Source organism: Ursus arctos, unplaced genomic scaffold (genome assembly GCF_023065955.2).
Source record: "Ursus arctos isolate Adak ecotype North America unplaced genomic scaffold, UrsArc2.0 scaffold_9, whole genome shotgun sequence".
NCBI classification, from domain to species: Eukaryota; Metazoa; Chordata; class Mammalia; order Carnivora; family Ursidae; genus Ursus; species Ursus arctos.
This window is the reverse complement of record NW_026623111.1, coordinates 10,073,725-10,100,710: the sequence shown is the minus strand read 5'-3', so window position 1 is coordinate 10,100,710 and position 26,986 is coordinate 10,073,725.

Genomic DNA, 26,986 nt, shown 5'->3' with positions numbered 1-26,986 from the left:
AAATTCCATCACAGAGTTCTGTAAAACTCATCTTGGTGCTCAAGGGACTGAATGAATTTGGCATTTTGTTCTGCTGGTTGTTGAAAGTGAAGTCTGTTGACTGGGAAAATGTTGACTTCTGTTGCTCTGAGTATAGGTGTGTGTATTTGTGTGTGTGTGTGTGCTCCCAGTTCGGTAGGTAATAAAAAGATTAAATCTGAAAATGGCTCCATTCTACAAGATATGGCATTTCACATTGAGTTGTATTTTACAACATTTTCAGGTAGAATTTGATTACTGTGAACAATTGACTATTGATTCATGATTCTCAGAACTCAGCAGGGCATGGGGAGAAGTCTCAGCCAATTGCAAATACTTGGAAAGTGTTCTCAGGCAGCAAGGCTTACAATCAAAAGTACTGGGAATTTAAACAAAATCTTAAAAATTCTGCCCTACTTCTTATTAAGGAAAAGTTTTACTTCTCCACATTGAACTTCCCTGGGTCAAGTATAACTCACCCCTCCTACATTAAATGGCACAACCATATAAAATCTTTTCAGTGTGACCCCAGCATCTTCAATTAATAAAGTCCAAACTGAAAAATATATATATATATATATATATTAGATATTATCTTACATTTAAATTAAAGCCACTTGAATGCAATCTTAGCCTTTTCTATCCCAAATCAATTCTGATGATCATCAAAAATTAATATGTTAGGAAAATGTAGACAAAGCACAAGAGATACATTGAAATCTGATAGACCTGAAGTTCAAATTCGTAATCAGGAAGACTTAGAAAATTCTGTCAACCAGTATGAACATTATAAATACAGTAAGGATAACCTTACAGGTTTATTGTTAGGTTTAAACGAGATTACATACGTGAACATGCAAAACCATCATTGATAATTTACTGTGTATTGGCTCACTCTGTTCTTACTGTGAGCATTTACCAAGTACTTCATGAGTATTCACTTTCATAATGTTTAACAATACCTTATGAGTTTGAGGTGTGTGGGTGTCTCAATTGGTTAAGCATCTGACTCTTGGTTACAGCTCCCATCATGATCTCAGGGTCATGAGATTGAGCCCTGTGCGGGCTCTGCACTCAGTGGGGAGTCTGCTCGAGATTCTCTCTCTCCCTGTCCCTCTAGTTCTCCCCCCTGCTCTCTCACTCTCTCTAAAATATATAAATAAATCTTTTAAAAAAATAACCCGATGAGTTAGATACTATTGTAATTCCTGTTGATAATAACCAACTACTTCTATAAAATAATTGAGTCCAAGAGAGGTTAAGGAATTTACCAAAATAAGTGATAATTCCAAGCTTTGAATATGCCAGCATCTATGTCCCAAAATATCACATTATATACTGACATTTTACTATAATCTTGTGAGCGTGATCCCAGAATACAATTATGATGTAAAGCCTTCCCTGGTTCTTGTGCTAGATAAGGTGAGTGTCCTTTCTATTTACTCCAATTATATTTAGATATTTACTTAGCTATTTTTAATGATATAACTAGCTTATGACCACCCAAAATGGAAAAACAAATTGGAACCTTGACAATATCTTACAACACAGTGCAAGTTTTTCCCATCAGCTCAGATCTCTTCTTCTACTAACGATGTAAATATCAATGGGAATCCTATATTTATAATTCTCTTGCTCTCCATTTTATATAGTGCCATCTACTTGGATTCCTACATGTTATATGCAAAACACACACATGCACATAAAAAAAAATAAGTAGTAAGTAATTTTTGAAAGTTAGTTTTATTCTTTTGTATTATGGCACTAAAGATCCATCCAATTGCTGTAGCATTGACCCTGCATAATATTACCGTGTGACTATTCCACGGATTATTCATCTACTTCCCTGATGACAGACTTAAGGCTGCTTCCAGGTTTTTATTATAGCATTCATCATAGTATTCATTATAACACTGCTATAAACATTTTCATAGGCGTCCTCTGCTATGCATGAGTAAGACTTTTGTTTTCAGTATTATCCCAGGAATTGGTTTTCTGGGTCAAAAGGTTTAACAATTTTAGGAAATAATATCAAGCCATTTTTCAAAGTGATTTTACCATCTTATGTACCCGCCAAAAATATATAAGGTTGCTCTCCAACACTTTGTATTGTGATTTTATTTCAATTCTGCTAATCCAATAGGTGTAAAATGAGGTGCCATTGTAATACTGATTTATTAACAAGGATGTCCATCTCCCTTCCATTTTTCATATATTTACTAGTATATGTTTCCTCATTTATGAAATACATCTTTGTGGTCTTGCATATTTTGTCTTTGAGTTATTAGCATTCTTATTGTATAACGTTGATACAAATCCTTTGTTATGGTTAAAAGTATTTCTACCCTCTCTCAGTGTATAACTGGGATTTTTACATTCTTCCAGGAGTCTTGATAAAAACTTTACTTTCTGACTTTTAATAATGTTCAACTCACTGTATGGTTTGCCCGACCCTGATTGGACCCAGATGGATACGTATGCACTTTAATATTAAGAAAGACCTAATGCCACAAAAAATTAAATAAAATCCAAATTGATTCACACATACAAAGAACTCAAACAAAAGAAAATTACAATAGGAAGAGAGACCTGGAAGAGGAGACATAATATCAATACCGTAAAACTCTAATTAAGAGTGTTTAGTACTGATGAAGGTGGAAGATGGAAATTTGACCAATGAAATAGACTGGGGGTCCAGAAACAGATCTTTATTTATACATGGAAACTTAATATATTACAGACTTAATATGTCATATAAGTGATGAAAAATAGGACTGTTCATTACTTGGAATTGGAAAAAAGCATACCCATTTAAAAAAGCCCTGACTTATGCCATATGCTAAAATCTCATTTACTCATGCACATACCACTTGCCTAGCTTTCCTTGCCTGTGGTCTTCCATCCTTCTCCCATCCAGTCTCCTATATCACTAGTCAAGTCATATGTCAATATTAGGAATCGATATAGGTATATAGCATAATAATAATAACCCTCACTCTATGGGACAGAAAACCAATATGAAGACTTTGGCTGTTAAATGTACCGCTCCTACTTATACTCTCAGAAACCAGGAATGTAACCACAGCTAGGTCTGCAGATTCATTAGATGCAATAAGAAATGGGCTCCATTTTTGCTCTGACTCTATAAGCTTCCAATCTACCCAGAGGACCATGGGGACACTTCCAGGTTGGATGAGCACGAGTATCATGCAAGCTTTGTATCCAATAGTCTTAAAAATCTGAATATTTTAAGTACAGTTTCCCTGGAAGTTAAAAGGGCTTTTGTGGGGTGGCTAAGTGGCTCATTTGGTTAAACATCGTACTCTTGATTTTGGCTCAGGTCATGATCTCAGGGTGTTGAGATCAAGTCTGCATAGTGGACTCTACCCTCAACAGGGAGTCTGTTTCTCTCCCTCTCTTTCTGTCCCTCCCCCAACTTGTGTTCTCTCTCTAAAATAAATAAATCTTTAAAAAGGTTTTTGTAAAATTATAAGATAACTCTTATTATATAATTGTGATGACATTACAGGGTCTTTTCCTAAAGGGCTCTGGCTCTGCTTTCAACTACTTGTCTTGGGTCTATGAACCAACTTTTTTTTTTTTTTAATTTATTTATTTGACAGAGAGAGAAAGCCAGCGAGAGAGGGAACACAAGCAGGGGTAGTGGGAGAGGAAGAAGCAGGCTCCCAGCGGAGGAGCCTGATGTGGGGCTCGATCCCATAACGCCGGGATCACGCCCTGAGCCGAAGGCAGACGCTTAACGACTGAGCCACTCAGGCGCCCCCATGAACCAACTTTAATCTGGAAACTAGAAGAGAAACTATAATTTTTCATTGCCTTAGCTGATGTTAGACTTTGTCACTCTCCATTAACTTCCATTGATCAAAGTTACACTCAGAGTTTGAATTGTTCTGCACTTCCAGGTTGGGTGGGCATTGAGTCATCTCTCACATCTCAGCAGGAACAGGGAAACCCCAGGTGAGGAGGTGAAAAGTGTACATTGCCAGCCTGAGGTGGTATGCTTGCAGGTTGTGCTATATAATCATTTGTCATAGGGCCTAGAGTAAAGTTAGGGTCCCAGAAATAGGCGTGACCAAGAGACTATGAGAAGAATCATAAGAAGCAAATAATATAAGTGGCTATTAAGTCAATGATGAATGGAAATCCTCTTCATAGGCAAAATTATGAGCAACACATCTGTTTTTTCCCCACTTTGTCCATTAAGAAAGATGATGTAATAATAAGTCTATACCACCTTATAGTAGTGGCCAATTTGTTGGTTTTCTGTTTTTAGGTAATGTAAAAGACCAAAACTGCAAGATTAATGACAAGAAGATCTGAGAAAGAAGTGTGTGCTTAGATTTCTTGGACTGAATATATATAGTATATATTCTGCACTACATAAATGCCCACAGGAAGTCATCCACTGTGGAAAGGTTTTTGGTAAGATAAGATCATCTATACTGTGGATGTCAGCCCCTTTTCCAAGATATACTAATGCCTTTTCTGTAGCTCATTGTACAAGTCTTGGCAGAAAGAATCCCATGCATGAGCACAAAGATATGATTAAATCCCACCAAAGCTGATCCAGGTACTGAAACAACTGAATGCCTATCTTGATAACAGTGGATGCCAATTTTAGTACCAAATATAACACCATTTCCTGAGGTAACTAATGGCCAATGCCTACTTAATTACATTGGATCCTTACATCACGAGATGGTAGTAGTTTGTATTCTTGGGAATAGATATTTGGGAATCCTATTCTGGATAAGGATGACTACCTCCTATGCTCTGTCAGCACAACCATTTGTAGACTTACAGAATGCCATAATCATCACCTCAGTGTCCTATATAGCATCTCTTCCAACTAAGAAACTATATGGCAAATTAAATAAAGCAAAACTTTTGCATATGCAATTTGTTTGTCTTACCATGTAATCTTTCAGCCATAAACATGTAGTTCAACAGAACTGTAGAGCTCACACACAGCTTCCTTCCCTGCAACCAAGGCAACTACCTAAAGCTTACGTATAGCATTAGCTAGAAGAAAACACCCTTGAGTATTAGTGTTGTGCTACATAAAGTAATACATGATTTAAACCAATAACTATCCCATGGTGTCATTTTCCCCAAAGCCAGAATACATGGGTCTGGGAACAAAGAAGTGAAAGTAGGAGAGACCAGTCTCACTGTTATATCCCATAACTCACTTATAGAATTTCTGAATTTCAGTGCTTGCATTTCTTAAGAAAATAATGTTTCCCTCAGGGAAAATAGCAACATTTCTATTAACTTAGAAAACAAGAAAATACCTTGATCATTTGGGTTACTCTGCTACTGAACTGACAGACAGAAAAGGTGATTACTACATGGGGCTTGATTTTATTTACTAAGGAGAAATTAAGTTGCTTCTAACCAATGGAGAAAAGGGGAAATCTGATTGGCAACCAATGAAGTCATTAGGGTAACTTTAGTGCTCTCTTGACAATAGCCCTGGTCAATGGAAAACTATGACAGCTCAATGAAGATAGAATATTTAGGAATAAATATTTGGGTCACCCTATGAGGAAGAAACTATCCAAGGGGTTGGCAGAAAATAGAGGAAACGTGGATTGTGGTCTAAAAAGGAAGTTGTAATATGATAAGTTGTACATAACTTATTATATTTTTTCTTCTACCTCACCCATTATTATACCTTTTTTTGAAAATTACTGCTGATGATTTATATACATTTATATTCCAGGTATCAGTATAACAAAATAAGCATCACTGCCATCAGAGCTTGCATGAGGCTGAGACAAGAAAGTTTCCTAAGATACAAAATCAAGAAGTCACCCTCAAGGTTGCACGAGTACAGGGTGCCATCTGTATTGAATTATAGTACCTGTTGTGCCTTTCCTGATACATGTCCTGTGCTTCTATAATAGAGTGATAATATTCTCTGCCTTCTCATATTTATTTGAGCTTTTAAAGATAAAGGAATTCTATCTTGTTCAACACTATATTCTGAGAGCTTATCACAGTGCCTGGAACATTGTAGATGCTAATTAAAAGTTTATTTAGAAAAACCATGTGGTCTTACAAGGTAAATTTTTGTTTTTTTTTTTTTATTTTTGTGTTTTTACACATATTTTATTACACAAATGTTCACAAATGAAGACCAGCAGTATTCTTGCATTCTTGACAAGGATGGCAGATATTGTTGATGATAAACTAATAACCAAAACATCTTAAGCTAAAATGTGGACAAAATATCACAGAAGGGCAATATAAAAAAAAAGAAGGCATAGAGTGAGAAATATTGATAGTAAGATTTATATTTCAGAACCAAATCTCTTATATACTAGCTCTGAAAATGCAGACAAGTCATTTGATCTCACCAGTGTCTCTTATTTGTAAAATAGGGTATGACATCTAAGATATAGATCTTACAGATATAAAGATTTAAAATTAAGTTTTAAGTATAGATGAAAATAATCTGTAAGTTTTAACATGATATATAATTGTAATGGATTCATATTAGCAACTTCACTGTTTTTCTAACTAATCTAAATGAGTGCTTTTCTAGCACTAATTACAGATTATCCAGTATGATAGATAATTTTACACATGTCAATCTTATCTTTATAATAAGGTTTCTTGCTGTCAGTGGAGATTGAATCTTATTTCTCTTATCCCTCTCCTGCTCCATCCCTCATTAGCTCCCTCCCCCCTTCCATCTTTCTTCCTTTCTTTCTTCCTTCCTTTCTTTCTTCCTTCCTTTCTTTCTTTCTTTTTTCTTTTTTCTTTCTTTCTTTCTTTCTTTCTTTCTTTCTTTCTTTCTTTCTCTTCCTTTCTTTCTTTCTTCTTTCTTCTTTCTTTCTTTCTTTCTTTCTTTCTTTCTTTCTTTCTCTTTCTTCTCCTTCTCCTCCTCCTTCTTCTTTCTTCTTCCTCTTCCTCTTCCTCTTCCTCCCACTCCCCTTAGTACCTACCCTTAGAACTTAGCACAAGTTAAGGGCCAATAATGTCTATTAATTAAATAACATTTCTCATTGCAGACTCATTTAGCGTTTTCCTGCCAAGATTTGTACACTTTTTTTATCTAACAAGTTATGATCCAGCAAACTTTTGTGAAATTATAAAACATAAACAATAAAACCAAACATGTGCAATTAAGTTGATAAGACATGGCTTTAAACTATGCTTACATTTTTGTGTGGTCTCAATGACGTAAGCTCGAGGGAGTACACACTTAGAATTTACGTGAGAGGAGAAATAGAATCAAGCGAAGAAGAGAAGAATGAGATGAGTGAGGTGGATTGGTCCAACACAACTAAATGTTAAGGCCATGGTGTGGGCTGTGGTGCTGTCCATGGTGCTGTCCATGTGTTCAACTTGGGAAACAAGCAATTCCTGTCCAGTTTCTGCCAAAATTTCCTAGCCAGATAGAGAAGAAATAATAAATGGGAGAAAAGAGGGATTAACCATAGAGAAAATGGGTAGAGGCTATCAGTGATGCAAGATATCGATTCCCTAGTTTATAAATGAGGGAAAGTTAACTAAAATAGAAAGATCATTATTTTTTCGTTATTTTAGGAAATCCAAAGTTATGGAGAAAGGAACCACAAAATACAGTATTGAAATATGATAACACCTATAGAACAAGAAAAATGTGATCTAAGGAAGTAGGATCTGTACTTGTGTTAACATAAACCAACTTATCTGGATACCAAGACTGAAGTTACATCATCAATATAATAGTTTTTGTTTGTTTTTTATTTTCTATCTTGATTTTTCAAGTTACATTTTCTATCTTATTGCAGAGTGAATTAAATCATTACTTATATTCTATAATATTTTTCACTGATTTTGCATTAGTTTGATGGTTTTGTCATATTCTAGATTTCTATAATTCCTTATAAATCTATAATTTATTTATATTTGGGTGGAGTATATTAGAGACCCTGGCTTTTCTTCTTCTACCTCCTGCCTGATGCTTTGTGGGAGTTGTTATCAATAAATTGTTCCTTCTTTTCATGTGCTTCCAGCATCTATTATTATTAAACATCAGCAAGAAAGCTAAAGGTCATCCTCAACTTCTCCTTCTGTTGAAATTGTTTCTTGCAACCATTTCAGGTACTTTTAACTACCTCTCCTATTGAATATAAGCTACATTCTTTATTTTTTTATAATAATTTTTATTATGTTATGTTAGTCACCATACAGTATATCCTTAGTTTTTGATGTAATGTTCCATGATTCATTATTTGCATAAGCTACATACTTTAAAATTAAAAGAACATCCAACTTAATTTGGCATGGTATTTCACTCTTATCATTCACTACTCTGATCAAACAACTGTAGTCTACTCAGTGTTTCAAAAACATGCCATACCTTTCGTACCTCCAGGTCTTTGCTGATGCTGCTTTCTGTGCTCATGATCTCCTTCTACCTGGTTTCCTCCAATCAAAAATCTGTTCCTTTTCCAAGACCCAGCCAAAACATCATCTCAAAATGTACCAATCTGAAACACGCTTTCCTTGATAATTCCACTACATTGTGATAGTTTTTGGATAGCCTGGAGAATTATAGCATGTAATATGGACTGTTGTACACTAGGAGAAAGTATGGACCATAGAATTAAAACAATTGAGTTTCAAGTCAATATTCATTTATTCAGCAAATACTTAGTGAAGTCTTATTAGTTCCAGGCACTCCCTTAAGCTTTGGGAAGTGGAAAGAATAGAAAGTCTTTGCTTACATAGAACTAAATTTCTAGGCAGAGGTGGTAGACAATAATTGGGTAAATGAAAAAAATACATGTAATATGAATATATTCATCATATTTTGAATATAATAAGCCAGAATTATAGCCTAGAGAAAGGTAATTAGGGAGGGCTACTTTGAGAAGAATGTCTCTCTCCCTCCCTCCCTCCCTTCATCTCTTTGGGAACCTGAAGGAGCCAATGATGCAAAGATTACAGATGATGATGTGAAAGACAAGGAAGAGAAGGAGGATAGCAATTATGATAACCAGCATTGATTGAACCATTATGTCTTCTAACCATTTATTTAAAATAATACAATTATATAAACTGAGTACTAGTACTATCTCCATTTTGCAAATGAGAGAGAAAATAGGTTTACAAATACTGAAAATTCAACATCAGTTAAAAGCACAATAGGGATGCTTAAAAAGCTATTTGGTCCCCATAGGGCCAGAAAAAGGGGTTAATATCCTAGTTCTCCGATGTTTCTCACTTATAACCAAGACCTTTATAAACAATCTTTGACAGGCGATCTTAGCAGAAAGGGTAAAAAAGTGGGAGGGGGATACAAAGATATCAATAAGCATTCAAGGTATAAAAAATTATTATAAATTATGTAAGGGTAGATTTATGTGTACATACCCTTTTAAAAGTATGCCTCTGTGCATTTTATATGCAAAAAGGGCTCAAGCACAGGTACAAAAAGATAGAATTAAATAGGAAAACAAAAATAATTAAATAAAAGTTTAGGCTGAGAAAGTTTATAATAATGGATCCAACAAAACAAATAGATATTTAAAACAAGGGATAAAGCATAGCAAAAGAAAAGCCAAGTCAGGAAAGATTAGAGAGAGAGTGTGTGTGTGTGTGTGTGTGTGTGTGTGTGTGTGCACGCTTGCGCATGTGTGCACGTGTGTGTGTGAACAGATATTTTACATGTAGTTGTGCATTTTAAGACATTCTCTGCCTAAAATTAACTACAAATAAAAGGTGCTGAACAGATAACCTTAGCAGAGAGTTGTGGGTGTTTTTAAGTTTTCTATCAGTCTTGAATATTACTATCCTAGATCTAAGGAAAGTTATTTTCAAATCCTAAAGTTTACCAAGGTTTCTTTTTAAAGAATTGCTTCTCCTGTGAGTCATTACCCTAGGATTCTATTTCCCAGAAGGGGTCTCAGTCCAGGTTTTCAATCCCTGGTGGCTGTTATTTTTGTTTGTTAACAATTAAGTGGTTGATGCAAAGATATACATTTTTGAGATTTTTTTTGCATAGTCTTGGAAGTTGTTGAAGACAAGATTGTTTTCCCTCTGTCTCTGAGATGCATGTGGTAAGAATGCAGTGTTATCTTTTGTGCTTGTTGATTTTAAGTTGAACTGCCTGAAGATGTTTTTTTGTTTTTGTAAATTTTCTTCTCAAATTTGAAATATTGGTTTAAAATCATGTAAAACCATCACTTTGTAGTCTACTTTCTTATCAAAACGTGCGTATAGGGGCGCCTGGGTGGCAAAGCAGTTAAGCGTCTGCCTTCGGCTCAGGGCGTGATCCCGGCGTTCTGGGATCGAGCCCCACATCAGGCTCCTCTGCCATGAGCCTGCTTCTTCCTCTCCCACTCCCCCTGTTTGTGTTCCCTCTCTCTCTCGCTGGCTGTCTCTATCTCTGTCGAATGCATAAATAAAGTCTTTAAAAAAAAAAAAAACATGCATATACGTTCAGTGCATCATACTTTACTATGTCTCCCAGGATGGAGAAATGTAGAATAAATGAAATTACTCAACAATATTTGAAAATCAGAACTATATAGTAAGTCCACTGATCAATGTGGCCTTTGGGCCATGTGATTCCATCAGAGTTAAAAATCTTAAATTGATCATGTGTTAACTGATACCTTTGACTAGCATGCTTTTCACATATAGTAGGAATATGGACTTTATTCCCAGTTTATACCCGTCCAGAAACAAAAGTCAAATATTCACAAATAATGCCTTCAGATTTATTATTCTATTTCTGACTCCGTCAGAGATAGATATAGAGATGATTTAAGGAAAAGGAAAGAGGATATTCTTTAACTTCGAGGACTGATATTTTGAGTTCAGGAAGCCCTCAAAATAATGCATAGAAAGGCTGATATTAAAAAGGATTGTCGAAAAGCATACAAACATTTATACTGTGTGTCCCATGACTTTGCCTAGATCTAGCCGGGCTAGACTGGGATATGTTGGAAGAACAAATGACCCCCACATCTCAATCTTTAAAATAACAACATGTTTCTGACTCACACTAAATACACTGAAGATCAACAGAGGTGGGGAATGTGGGTGGGGACTTTTCTCATTAGAATCACTCAAAATCCTGGGCCAATAAGCAGCCACCACCTCAAGCATTACCGGTAAATTAACTGGACAGAAAGAAAGAACTGGAGAGTCTTGCACTAATAATTGCATGATTGTCCCTCATCACCTCTGCTCGTGATCCATTGGCCAAAGGCATTTATTTTGTCCTACCTAACTTCACAGTTATCGGAAGTTCTATTCTTTCATGTACCCAAAAAGAAGAGAGCCAAAAATACCCAGAAAATAGAACTAGACCCTACCACAGCTTCCATGCTTTGCTTTTGTGATCACTCCATTTTTACCTATAAATAAACCCCTCCTTTGATTTGTATTACAGCTTTTGTGTGGCAAGCACTGATTCCCCAAATGAAAGGAAGTGGTTTTTCTTTGTTAACATTTATATTTAGCAATGAAATATAAGACATCTCTGCTAGCACACTTGTCTTTATTTTCTGCTCTATCCAGAGTCTGATCCAATTATCAATGATATTAGCCGAACCAAAAAGAAAAAGACCAAAGCTTTTGTAATCATATAAAGCTAATCCCTTGATTTTCACTGCTGCCTGCCATCAGTCTGCACAATGACATACATTTAGGAGGAAAAGAGGAATTTAGTCTTTGTCCTAAGAGCTGACACTGCAATATTTCCGGATTCCCAGGAATAACCTCCCCTTCTGCTGTGTGCCCTTTTCCAGGGCTAGCTGTGTTGAGTGGTGGGTGGGGGTGAAAAGGGTCTGAATTTCACTCCTGACTGTATCACGTACCATCTATGAAATCTTGAGAAAAATGGTTTACTTCTCTGTGCCTTCTCTTTCTCTCTGTAAAATCAGAACAAACCAAATATCCCGTGCATAGAAGACTTGCAATAAAATTTTATATTGTATATTTTATTTTTTTACCTTCATCTCTTCCTTCCTTCCTTTCTTCCTTAACTTGCCTCTGACTACATAACACTTTAAGGACACTGTTTTGTTGTATTTTTAACTCTATGATGGTAATTTATGGGTATGTACACATGAGATTACACTGGACCAGAAGTAAGGTCTGCTACTTATGGCAGCATATGGGAATCCTGTATTAGATACTGTACCAAATGGAATCCACTTTCCAAATGAGGAAACTGAGAAACTTCAAAGTAGGCAGAAAACACCAGTTCTTATCTACCTCACAAGGTGATTAGGATGATGGAATTTGATAATATAAGCCATTTGGGGGCCATATTTTTGCATATATTTTTGGCCATATGACTTGCACATGGTAAAGTGCTATCTCCTTCCCCATTATAAAGCCCTTGTAGGCAGGATCTGTGTCTGTTTTCTCTTTCCCTTCATAGCGGCAAGGCCAATGCCTGACAATGGTAGGAGCTCAAGGAAAGGATCTTACTACCCAAATGCTAAGAGCCCCCTCATGTTCAAGAAGACCTATGAAAGGAAGATCCGTATAGCAATGGTTTAACTATCTCCACACTGATAAGGATTATAGTGAGCCAGTGTGACTAGAGGAAATAGAAATCTGTAGTCACCTACACACTCGTGGTCAAATTTTAGCTCTGCCCAAAATATCCAAATGTCCTTGAGTAACTTGATCTGATTTCAGGCTTAGAAGAGTAAATATAAGCATGCGTATAAAATTCTTTGCATATTCCCTTGTGCATAGTAGGACATCAGTAATGGTAGAATTCATCCTTTACACCATTACTTTAAAATTGCTTAATATAGTGAAAATGATTAATATAAGGCATTAAAACAAGGAATTCATAAGTGGTGGCACAGCCACGATTCTACAATGTATTAGAATTAGTGATTATATCCTATCTTCCTGACCCAGAATATCTATATTCTTGCATTTGTTATGTAAGTGTTGATAGTTTTTACATATTTAGCTCAGACAATTGAGGAAGAAGATTTACGCAATTGTCATAACTGAAATGTATTCATGGAGATTTAGGAAACTAGTTATATTCCATCAACCAAGGAAACCTCCGACAAGAAAGAGAAAAGGACTCACTTTTAGGGTGTCCATTTAGTAGAGTAATGACCCATGGAAATCCATTCTAGAGAGAGCAGTCTGCATTAACTTGTTTCAGGTCTGCCTAGAAATCTGTATCACATACATTCATCCTTGAGTTTTTCTCATTTCAGTGAGTCCTCTCCCTTCTCCAAGAGAGACAGTACCCACACGGGGTGGGATAGAAGTGCTAAAGATATTTCAGGTCATGTTCCTGCCTGGAGGCAGGCATTACACTGGAATCCTCTATCCAAACTCCAAATCATACTTTTAGACACAAAACTACTTATTTCCAGTGAGCTCCATTCTGTTGATTATGTTGGCAGACAATGGAAAGCATTAAGCATTGAGGTAGGAGGACACAAGCATGAGGTCAGAACTGATGAGTGGGTGACTCTGCCATGCCTTCAGTGTGGGGACTGGAGCACCCGATGCGAATTTCTCTGGAGCAGCCCCTCCATTTGTGTCCAGATGAGAGGAGGTTTTAATCAAGACCCAAGATTCAGATGGGACAAGCACAGAGATTCTGAAGTCAGGGGGTCCTAACTTCAACCTCGATTTTGCCCATCACCATGTTAATGACTTTGGGAAAGTCACCTAATTTTTGTAAGTGATCAGGCTATAGCCTCGTTAAGGGAAATGACTTTGGCTTTTTAATACTGACTGTCCCTAAATTTTGCACCTTTCCTGGAAGAGAACAATGTCGATTAGTTACTTTTTGAATGAGTAAACCTCGTTTTTCCTGTCCGCGATATAGAGCCATATGTACCCCTTCTGGACAGGGAGCAAGAGAGGTGACATGTGCTGTGTAAGACACACTGAGTGACGGTGACGGAAGGACATGGCTGTGTTCGAGATGAGCAGTGTGGGACTTAAAGCAGGGGAGCTCATGTGGTTTGCCTAGGTGACAGGGACACTGTGCGTGACAGCTGTTTGGTAAATGGTACTCTAAGCAGAGCTGTGGACTAGAAACCGTAGGCTTAGTGTTCTTCCACTTACTAACGAAACTTCAATGTCACTATCTTTAAAATAGGCCTAATAAAAGCACCTTTCTTATAATTTTATTATAGTAATTTAAAAAAAAGAATTCTCGCAAAGTTACTTTAACTCATGACTATACACATAGTGAACTTTCAAGAACTATAACTTGTTATTATCATGCATGTTTCAAGGACTGTCCCAGCAGGCAGCCTCACCCACCAGCTCCCTAAAGGAATCGCCTCTGCTACAGAGGGCATCTGCCCGAACTCACCTCACCCTCCTGGACTGTCTGCACTCACGACTGCTCAATGTGAGGCTATGAACTGGATTTGGACTTGAATCCCTCACTCTCAACTTGGCACAACTCTGAAGGGTCATCCCTGCCTCTGAAGGTTGGCTAAATTTTCTGATGAGATTGTGTCACTAATCACCATCTCCCTCTGCCAAATTCTGCTTCCTTCCCACCCTTGCCACAGGTGTGGACCCTGAGAACACTCCCGCACGCTGATCTCCAGCTCAGTTTGCTTCGGCGGGGCGGGGGAGGGGGGGTAGGGCATCATGACAGTGCCCGGGTGTCCATCACTTTTACATCAGCCGCCAGCAGAAGCCAGATTCAGAAAATGCAAACCTCATCCAGGGCCTGTGGAAGAAACCATTTATCCTCACATTCTGCTTTCTGGCTGATTTCCTCTATCTTTGGACCTTGAGCATTCCCTTCCCTCCTGCCTCCAACCTACAACGCAGCACGTAGACATGATTCTGGGCCAAAGATGTTGAAGTTTATTCCGTTCTTCCTGTTCTAGTTCCCACAGTTACATAGTTTCTATCAAAATAATAGGAAAAAGTGTTCATTAATGAAATAGCCATGTTTCCAGTGAGTCACTGCTCACACACGTCTCCTTTCTAACACTAACATCCATCTCAATTTATATCGGTGTCCTGTTGCTTAGACTTTCAGGGACGGCCAGGTGTTATAAACGCATCCGCTGCTTTGATATTGTATTCCCAACTTGAAGAATACAGTGCAAAGTAACGGCATTAGAGCTGCAACATCTGCAAACAATTTCATTAAATTGATGAAAGTGATAACACTGATCTTGGAGAGGGTCCACGTTCTCCTGTAAAACCAGATACACAAGAGGGTGGCAATTAAATCAGTTAACAAAGAAAAGACAACCTTATACTATTTCAAGAGAGAATAATTTGATCCAGAAGAACACCTGGAATAATGAAAAAAATATTAATTTTTTATAAGATTTTATTTACTTATTTGTCAGAGAGAGCACAAGCAGAGGAGCAGTACGTAGAGGGAGGAGAAGGCTCCCCACCGAGCAGGGAGTCCGATGCAGAGCTCGATCCCAGGACCCCAGGATCATGACCTGAGCCAAAGTCAGATACTTAAACAACTGAGCCATCCAGGCACCCCCAAAATATTAAATATTTTTAAAACCATGTTCTTGAAGGTCAGGATATGAAAGAGAGTTGGAAAGTGCAGGATATATTATCCTAATACCATGTGTTTATAATAAAAATCACGCACCCACCTCCAAAACAATGAAATTCACTTGATCCCTTTTTTGCTCACTCTAAGAATTAGGTCCTGATTACATTAGTAGCTAATATTTTTAAAGAGAAGATAAAATGAACTTATTTTCATAATTGTTAGTTTCATCTGTCATGCCTTATCCCAGTCAAAATTGCTTTTAATATTTTCTCCAAAATATGTGTCCCACTTTTAGGAATTCACTTTAGGTGATCTTATCTCCGTATGAAATTATCCTGAGCTAATGAGGCCTTCCCCACCTGCTGCCCTGGGGTTGACCTCTGACCTCCTCCACATGTCTCTATTCCTACTGCACCTCTGGCCCGAGCATTACACCTGTTATGGCCTCCTTGCATCTTTCCATGTGGGCACACAGCATCCCAGTAACCCCAGAACCTGCTATCGATGCTCCTCTCCACATCTGAAACTGAGCACCAGGATCTAGATCTCGTCTTTTATAAATAAACAAAGGACATTATTATTTTCATAAATATGAATAAGAAGTCATTGTAGAAGCATAGCAGCGAAATATACAGACACACACACACACAGGTACGCCCATGTACGTACATATGCCTGCATCTGTATGTGTGCACATGTATGTAGATACATAAAAAGAACAAGAATCTTTGCTATTCTTAACCATTCAAAAATGTGTTATAGAGATGCATTCATATGGGTATGTGAAAATGTTTTGGATTATGAATTTAATGAATATAATCAAAGTGGTTTTACTTCCCCCAAATCCTGGGCTTTACATAACAGGACTAAATGACTAGAGTAACTGTGGGAATGTGGGAGTTACCAGAGTTGGCTAAAAAAACCGTTCTGCTAGCAAGCTCTTGCTTGCATGACAAACAACCAGAACATCCATCAAATTAAAATCATGTTTGAAGCGAAATCCTATTTGCATGACAAACAGCAGAGCATCAGTCAGAGCAAACACCAGTGTTTAGGACTTGGTACACATTTTGCAGGAAGAAAAAGCAGCAAAGGAACGTGGGTACCGAATTAGGGATGAAAAGTGGAAGCCAGAGGTGCAGGACTTTTGCATAGAAAGAGCCCTGAGTGCAAGTTGCAGCAAAAAACATCCAAAAGAGGGGTTTTTTTGGTTTGTTTTTTGGGTTTTGTTTTTGTTTTTGTTCTTGTTTTGTTTTTGTTTTGTTTTGTTTTGTAAAATGAGAACAAAGTCCAACCAAAATGAAAGAGGGAAGGGAAGGAGAAAGGGAGAGAAAACTCGAGGAGGTGAGAAGGAGAAAGAAAGTGAAAGAGGAAAGGTGGGAGAAGAGGAAGAGAGGGAGGGAGAGGGAGAGAAGAGAGAAGTGCTCCTTTTTTCCGTGGAAAGAGAACGCAGGCCTGGGGTCTGCAGGGAGATAATCGCGCAGCCCAGCAGCCAACAGCTAAAGGGTTTGGCAAGCTGCTGGAGCAGGTGCGCCTGGCTGCTGAACCAGCATTTCCTGCCAGGCGCTGGCATCGGCCCAGACTCATGGGTACCACATGGGCATATGGGGCTGGTGATAAATAGCCACAGGACTGGGGATGCAAGACTCCGATCAGGGCAGGACACAGAGCCCAGCCATCTCGCACAGGCTCAGGCTGTCTTCGACCCTCTCCTCCTCCTCAGGGTGCATTCCATCCACACCTCTGCCCAGTTTTAGGGAGTCTGTCTTCTGTCCCTGAGAAGGGGAGCTCTGCATTCAGGCAGAAGCGACCTTGTTATTTCCCAGCTCCGTGGCATTAGGTTGTACTGAGTCTCAGTGTTCTCATCTAACAGGGAAGCCCAGTGTAGATTTCTGAAAGAATTAAAAGAAAGAACACGTGTGAGCATGCTCCGGACGCCGTATGTGCTGAGTGAATGGCAGGCGGTGCCCCTCCCCTCGGTGATTGTCAGGCAACCTTCCTCTCTCCGTCTCCTTAGGGTTAAGGCTGCCAAAGTGAGGTCTCATCTCATCTTGTGACAAAGACCCCTCATCTGCATTTCCTTCTTCTTTAACTGTGAAGTGCATTTGTTACTGGGACACAGCGGAGTGAAGAATTCTACAGGAGGGGCCCGGAATCAGGGACAGGAGAGCTGGCAATGACCTTGTCTTCTCTCCTGGGTGCTAACATAACCTTGGAGAGATGCCATTTCTATACTTCAGCATCCCCAACTGTGTTGTCGAGGTTCTTCAGAGACATAGAACCAGTGCTATTATACACAGTATAGCTACACTCTGTAGAACTGTATTATATGTTACATAACTACAGTTGACCTGTGAACAGCACGGGTTCGAACTGCACAGGTCCACGCGTATGGGGGCTTTTTTTATTTTGATAAACACAGTACTATACTCTTCATGTATTTTCTCTTCCCTTTGATTTTCATAAAACATTTTTTCTCCAGTTTATTTTAAGAATACTGTATATAATACATATAATATACAAAATATATGTTTATGGGTTTCTGCTATCAGTAGGGCTTCTCATCCACAGCTGACCGATAGTGGTTAAGTTTTACAGGAGTCAAATGTGATTATGTAACTATAGTAACATAATGATCAACTTATATTGATATATGATTAATGATTAATGTGCAATTTGATTAATGATTAATATACAATTATATACTTTAATACAATTATTATAAAATACATATCATATAATAAGTATAATTATATAATATAAAGTATATGTAGTTTTATTATATAATTACATTATACATTACATGTCAGTATATATCATTATATATGTAACTGTATAATATAATTATTTATATGTAATTACGATGATAGATATAGTATTTTGTGTTATATATAGATATATATTATAAGGAATGGACCCATGCAACTATAGTGGCTGAGAAATCCCAAACTCTGCAGTTAGCAAGCTGGAGGTCGAAGGCTCCATGAGAGCCAGAGTTCCAGAGTTCCAATTCTGAAGGCCTGAGAACCAAGAGAGCCATTGGTGTAAGTCCCAGTCCAAAAGCCAACAGGATCAAGAACCAAGAATGGATGTTTTAGTTCAAGTCCAAAAGCAGGAAAAAATTGATGTCCCAGCTCAAGGGAGTTGAATGGGAGGACTTACCTCTAACTTTCAGGAGAGTCAGTCTTTTCCTTCTATTTAGGCCTTCAACTGATTAGCTGCGGCCCACCCACACCGGGAAGGGCAATTTGCTTAACTCAGTTACTGATTCAGATGTTAATCTCATCCAAAAACACCCCCACAGTCACACCCAGAATGATATTTTATCACATGTCAGGGTAGCATGTGGCCCAATCAAGTGGACACACAGAATCAACCATTACATCAACCATACTCTGTGGAAAGAAAGGAGGCGGAGGAGTGAGTAGAGCCTGGAAACATGGAATTGAAAACTCAAGAAATCCATTGATATGTAGCGTCCTCCAGGAAACAAGGTGAAGCATCTAGATTCTGTGGAATACTTAGGAGACACAGAGGAAGATGATACCTTATGACATCGTGAAGAAAACTGGACACAGGTTTTCTAAGGAGAATAAAATCCTTAATGATGTGTAGAAATAGCATTACTATTGAAATGTGTGCCTAGCATAAGCCAGGCATCTTCCGTGAATTGTCTTATTCTTATTTACTCCTCACATCAACCCTCAGAGCTGGGCTTCGTTAAGTCCATATTAGATAAGGGGCAAAAGCTCAGAGGGGTTAGCTAACATGCCCAAGATCACTTAACTAGTCAGTGACAGTGCTGGGACTTGCTTACCCCCAAAACTTCTGCTCCTTCTAAATTACAGTTTTGTTCTCTGCTGCATGTGCTGTGTCCCGGTGCTTAGGACGTTGCCTGGCATACAGCAGGTGCTCAACACCCAGACAATCTTCCTTCTCCTGCCTCTGTTTTTACCAGCTCTCTCTCACTGGAAAGCCTGGGGGACCCTACCCACCTGTCTCCATTGTTCTGTTCCTGAGTCAGTCAATCCTAAATAGAGAAAGAAGACAATTCTTCAACCTAACCCCTTTCAGTGATGAGAACTGGATATTTCCTTTCCAAAAGATGAAGGTTTCTCTATGATAGAAAAGAACCCTGAAAATTTTAGTGCTTCAAATCCATCTCCATGTAGGACGCTCCAGAAACATTCACACTTGTTCTCTGTGCTCCTTTCCAAGGAAGCACACCACTCACTAGCAGGTACTGTGACCCATGACACACAGTAACAGTGCAACAGCAAGTGGGTCTGATTTTGCATTCTGATCTGATTTGGCCACTTTGGGCTTCTGAATTGGGGCAAAGAAACTACATTTTTAGTGTGTTTCCCCATCTGTAAATTTTTTTTTAAAGATTTTATTGAGAGAGAAGGAGTGAGCAAGAAAGCACAAGCAGGGGGAGCAGCTGAGGGGGAGGGAGACCCAAGCTCCCCGCTGAGCAGGGAGCCCCCCCATGGGGCTTGATCCCAGGACCCTGAGATCATGACCTGAGCTGAAGCCGCACGCCCCTCCTCGTCTGTAAATTGTGTATGCTTTTCCCGAGCACATAGGGCTGCTGCGGGTATTTAATGTGCTAAGCCATGCAAGGTACTTAGCACGGTGCCTGGCATATGGGTCAGGAGGATGAAGGGTGACCTATTCCGTATTATTATTGCCCAACCTCAGCCTCCAGTTTTATTCTACAGGAGATTGTCCCCCTGCAGAGAAATGCCCAGTGCTAATATTATTCGAAATGAGCTGTGTACAGTTCTTGGACTCTGCATTTGAACGGCTGCCCTTGCCAGGCCTGTTTTGCTACTTGAGTTTGTTCTCCCTACTTCATCCCCCTCTTCTTGGCTTCTTACACTTACTTCCTGACCACACAAAATACTCAACGTCCTGTGCCCCCCCCCCCCCCCCCCCGCCTGCCTTGTCTACCATCCTTAGGAGCGGTCCTATCCACATTTAAAGACGTGTCACTTTCCCTTTTAAAAAGTTCCCTTTTATTTGGATTAACAGCCCAATCCTCCAGTTCAGCACTTCCAAAGTGATTCCAATAAATAGAAACCAGAACATTTGGAAATTGCCTCCAGCCCTCTCTGTGCCCGTCTCACTTGGAAATCTCTGGCAGCTGCATGTTTTCCTAACGACCTTCGGTTGCTCAGAGAATGTATAATTCATTCCCCACCTATCTTCACTAATCCCACTTTCCTAAAATAAATATTAACTGAACTTATCTGCTAAAACAAGCCCAAATCAAGTCTCTTATCAAATGAACTCAGAGACAGAACAGAAAGCTGAGAATCTGGTGGAGAGGTAATTGCCTTTATTGGGAAGGCAGATCTAAAACTCCCTCTGGCCTGCCGTTCCATTCAATCCCGTTCAGCAAACCTTTATTGAACACTCTCTATGCAGGCAGCAACAGAGCTGGAGAGGACAGGAAATTGGATTCAGAGCGAGAAGGCCTGATATCAGAGGAATTGGATTCGAATTCCATCTTTACCCTTGACCAATTGTGAACATCAGGAAAATCGCTCTGAGGCTCATTTGCTGTGGAATAATAACACGATTCCTATTACCAGAATGCCTCAACACCTCTCCCCACCTCCCTGACACACACAACGTTCAGCAAAGTCTCCCTGGATTTGTCAGGGATAAGACAGTGAGTGTCTTGTCAAATATTAGAAAAAAAATATTGACTTCCTGATGCACGGATGGATCATGGGAGTAGAAGTTGCACCATCTCTAGCTCAAGTCAAAGGAGAAAGTTATTTATTTCATGAAAATTTATAAACCTCATTGCCCATGAAAATATCTTTCCCAATCCAATTCTAGTCCAGCCCAGTACAGTTCTATTTCCATCACAGTACAATTGCTTGCTGCTAGCATGTGAGATTGAGGAGTGATCTAGAAATGTGACTTGTACCTTAAATTCAGAGGCGTTGGTTCCCAAGGGACTGATCTGATGATGTCACCCTTTTGAGCTTTTGGATGGGACTGTCCTTGGAAACCTCCCTCCTCACTAGTCTGCAAAGACCAGCGCTGGATTAGGCCACCCAGCCATCATGGCACGAGGGACGCTGTGTTGAGTCACAAATCTGACCCATCATTTAACCTCAATAGGTAAGGGAAGCACCGAGATTACACAGACCATACATAGCAAGTAATTCCCGATTTGTGCGACTAAACCACAGCTACAAAGGGCAATTTAAAATCTTCCACCAGAGAAGGTATTGTCTAAATACATAATAGATCCTTTCTGATAAACAAAAGATGAGAGGAAAGCAAAGCACGGTGGTGAGAATGCTTTAAGACAAACGCCAGGGCACCTGGGGGGCTCAGTCAGTTAAGCGTCTGCCTTCGGCTCAGGGCATGATCCCAGGGTCCTGGGATTGAGTCCCCCATGGGGCTCCCTACTTAGTGGGGAGTCTGCTTCTCCCTCTCTTTCTGCCCCTGTCCTTGTTCGTGTGTCCTCTCTCTCTCTCTCTCTAATAAATAAATAAAATCTTTAAGACAAATGCCAACTGACTTTTACTTTCAAACTGGCTTCATGATATCATTCCAAGTACTCGGGTTTCCCCTCTGTCCCTCTCCCCAGTAAAACCCCCTCCTGCTTCCGTCCTGGGGGTGTGATGATAGATCGAGCAATGGTTTTGAAAGCACCAGGTAGACTGCCAAATCCTGAACATGCCAGAGGTTGTCCCCATTTTTAGCCACTGGGACAGGTGCTATGAGGGGCACGCTGATGAAAATCTCATGACCCCCACCACTCCTGAGTGCAGAGCCCAGTGAGAAGTAGTAACAGGCACCCCAGCAAGAAAGGTCACTGAGGGTTCAGCAGAGGAAAGGTGGTAGGCCAAACACGCACACGTTAGGAAAGCCCTTTGCTGTTAAAAGAACATCAAAGCCGAATGGGGCAATTACAGAGAAGAGGTTACAATTGCCTGAGAAATCTTCAAGGAAAACAATTCCTTGTCCTCTGCAGGGACCTTCCAATGCACCCTCAGCAAAGCATCATTAAACCTGCACGGGCCTAATGAGGGTAGCTCAACATCACCCAGTTACTAAACAAACACAAAAGCCCTGCTCTTATTTCTCAGAGAGCTCTCCAACCCACACACCTTCCTGGAGTTCAAATTAAGGAATTAAATATTCTGGCTTTTTGCACCAGCCTGGACTCCTATCTTTAATTTACAGAGCCGGGGACAGAAAAGGGAAGAAGAAGGGTATGCTAGCGAGTTTATTTCTCATTGGCATTTACCGATCAATATCTCTTTGCCAAAGGAGGATATCAACTAGAAACACACCTCATTGTTCTAAACCCTTTGAGAGTAAAATGACATAGTAGAAAGATAAACACAGAAAGAAACACTGGGAAGAAAAACACAGAATAAGATGACATAGTAGAAAGATAAACACAGAAAGAAACACTGGGAAGAAAAACACAGAATTACATATGTACCTCTCGGGCTATAGGTGGTTGTTTTTTTTTTTTTCCCTTTCCTCCATCATTTGCTCTTAATTTTTTTACAAGTTTTGATAACATGAAAATGTGTTATCATAAAAAATACCCCTCAAAAGAGTTTTGCGTGAGCAACTGGACCAGACATGTGTGGCCATTTGGATTGTAAACTGAGGACACTAATGCACGAAGGTTTATTCCCGGGAGCGCTGTAATGAACAAGAACCAAAGACAAGGACATGGGAAGGTTTTGTCCAAGTCCATTTCCCTGAAGTTGGAAGTCTCCACAGTGTGTCTCAGCCTCACATTGTAACTTCAGTGGAAGGGCAGGGGAGAGCCAGATACAGTAAATTCAGCCACACACCCCGACCTCCCTCCCTCCCCTGCTTCGTTCTCAGGGGCTAGAAACCATTCCCTCTTAAGCCCTTTCCAGGACTGCAGATTGCTGAGGGCTGGAAGTGCCTCCGTTTATCACCCTGAGACTGCTTGAGCACAACACAGACGCCATAGCTGCTACTCTGTCCAAATGCATGAAATCAAAGTCTTCTCCAGGGGCGCCTGGGTGGCGCAGTCGTTAAGCGTCTGCCTTCGGCTCAGGGCGTGATCCCAGCGTTCTGGGATCGAGCCCCACATCAGGCTCCTCCGCTATGAGCCTGCTTCTTCCTCTCCCACTCCCCCTGCTTGTGTTCCCTCTCTTGCTGGCTGTCTCTATCTCTGTCGAATAAATAAATACAATCTTTAAAAAAAAAAGTCTTCTCCAAAGAACCAAACAGTAAAAGCTCCCAATTTAAATTCTACCCACAGGAGCCATTTTTCTTTTTGTCCGCTTTTCCCCTATTAGTTTATTTTGCTGTTGTTGTTCTAAAAAATCTTTGGTGGGTCCCATTTGTCCTACCAGCTTCTGCTGCCTGCATGTAGCCTTCCCGTACACGGATACAAAGTCACAAAAGAGGGAAACTATCACCTTGAGACAAGTGGGCACTTGAAAAGCCCTTACCTTGAAAGTTCTCATTCTGCCCAAGCATTTAGTCAAGGCACGGGTGCTGGGGAGATGGCATTCCGGACGGTGTGACTTCAAGGAGACCGGCCACACTGGTGCTGAAGCCAGCTAGCACGGGCTCGAAACCGGCCACACTTGCTAGCGAGAGCCCGCTGAATACACCTCTTCCCCAGCCCCTGTTCAACGGCTTCTGGATGGTAGCTGAGAATTAGCCCCGTGGGAGTATTTCCACCACTGAAGTCCGCGAACGCTACAGATCTGAGTGTTGTGTTTTGCTTTGCTTTGCTTTGTCCCAGAGAGGCAGTTAATAAACTTCTTTCTAGCACAGCATTAACCACAGGCCTGTGAAAGGTCAATGTTTTAAAGAGCCATCTGGCTCACAAGCGCCTTAGCAGAAAGGCCTCTCGATTCTGTGATTCCTCAAGGAAGTGCCAGCAAGAAAGGGAGACCCATCCCTGTGACTTTTTCTCTCAGTGCTTTACAACGATCAGGACCAGAGCTCTGGCCAGTCGCCTCCTGTCCCCTTCGCCCCCGGCCCCCCGGCTTTGTGTCGTGTCTGACTTGAAAGTCCTTCCATTACTTAGGCCACACAGCTTTTTACACCCTTACTATGTAATAGAAGCCAGCCTGTCTTGTTCTGGAACCGTCCTGTAAATGCGTCAGCTTCAATTTTCCTTTCCTTCTGCTTCACCCTCGGGCTGTAACTTTCATTCCTTTCCAGACAAATCTTTCCCTCAGTGGTTTTCCTTCCTGCCTCCACTTGCTCATCTTCCGTCACCTCTCGCAGCCTGCCGCGGGCCTTCTGCCCCCTCAGCTCACAGCCCTCCAGCGCCAGCCTGTCAACCGCGGTGTCTCTCCTGCAAGGCTCATGGCTGCTCACATCCCTTGTCCCTCCCTCTGACCATGTGCCCCTGTCCCTAAAACACCTCCCTTGGCTGCCACAGCTATTCCAAATCGTGGTTCTCAGGCTTCATTTCTGACTAGTCTTCTGTCTCTTCTTGGCTACCTCAGTCCCTACAGGCAGGGCTTCTCCATGAGTCTGGGGTGGGCACCAGTCACTGCATTCTCACAACCCTTGGAACCTCGTCTCCAGCCAGCGGTATTTTATGTTCTTGTATATATGTAAATGTGGTATTTCCTCTAATAGAATATAGAGGACTTAAGAGCAGAGAGTGGGCCTTATTGAACTCTAATTCTTTACAGATCCTTTTCAAGTAAGAAGGATTATGGAGAAAATGGACTTCCATAGCTGGACCTCCCCAATGTCTTAAGTTATCTGATAGAACATAGGACAGTGGTTCTCATGCAAGGATGATTGGTCCCTTGGACATTTGACAAAGTCTGCAGGCTTTGCTTTTTGTTTTTTTGTTTTTGTTTTTGTTTTTCATTTTTACAACTAGTGAGGGCATACTACTGGTGTTTAGAGGCCATGGATACGGCTCAATGTTCCATAATGCACAGAACAATCCCCTCAAGAAAGAATGATCAGGCCCAAGATGTCAATACTGTTGAGGATGAGAAATCTTAACTTCTAATGACCATCCTATTGCTGTCTACCATTGCCATTCAGCAGCTAATGGGAGTAAGAGTTGGGTTGAGGCTCTAGTCATACTTGCTTAACCACCAATAACACTATCATAGGGTTTGCTGCACCCATCTGCTTACCTCAACCTGGCAACAGGAGGGCCCCCTATTGGGTCCCTATAAGGTCTTCGTTCTGACCCTTGGTCCTCACTGAATGCACAGCAGAGCACTTCACTCTCAATCCTTGGTTGTGTTTCTAATATGCAATAAATAAGCCAACGTATCAGGACAAACTATGTGTGTCTCAGCAATCTGCATCTTTACAAGCATGTCAAATATTCAAAATTTATGCACATTTGACAATCACAAGTTTGGGGGAAGTATCAATTAGTGGTTAGAAGCTAAGAGACCCAAGGCCAAAGGACAGTTAAGCTCCTGCCAACTTGAGTGATTCTGAGTTGTTGCTAATTTTACTCCATTTTCTGGTCTATAGAAGGAGGATAGCTAACAGTAAGACACTCCTCATGGGGTTGTGATGACAACATGTGTTAAGGCAAGCACAGTGTGGAGAAAACACCCAGCAGCTAATAACCACTTGGCAACTAAGAGGTGGTGTTAGTAAAACAACTTTAGATTCCTTATGTTTAGGAAAAAGAGAGAAGCCAGGAGACTTTTTTAATATTAGGGGGATTATGGATTATCGTCCAACTAATAACCGACTTTCTAGAAGCGCTCCTTCGACTTCGACCTTTCTTGTGTTGAATTGAAATGAACTGATTTCACTAGAGTGTACATGTACCGCACCATTTGTATCCAAGCAACAATTCAAATAGAATAGAGTATTTGAAAGGAATAATTCATGGAGCTTGAAAACAGTGAGGAAAGATAAAGGAGAATACAGTACATAGACCATAAGATGCACTGCTGTGAGCCAAGTCTTGAATATCCTCTATTTCTACATCAGTTTGTGTCTCAAGGATCCAAAGCATCTTGCTAATCTAATGACTCTCCATAACATCCTGGTATTATCATTCCAGTTTTTTAAAACCTGAGTAAACTGAACTGCAGAAACATTGAGTGAATTGCTCAAGGTCACATGGAAGTCAAGCCCAGAATAGAACGGTGCCTGCTGGTTTCCCGTTCAGCCATGACCCTTCTCAATACACCTTATTTGAAGCAGTCTGGTGAGAGGGGCTAATGGCTTTGATATTCTTGAACCACCAATATATTTTTTTTTAACTGAGTAATACTCTTGGCAAACTTGCTTATTTTCTAGAGTGAGAGATATTTCTGAAAATAGAGTCTCTGAACAAGGTTGATTGTCAGCCTAAAAGAATAATCAGCCTAAAAGCCGTGAATTAATTTTAACCTAAAAATGTGGGTTTGGAGACTGTAATCAAAGAGGAAGATTTTATACCAATATCAAGAATCTCGAAAGACAGAGAGATTGAAT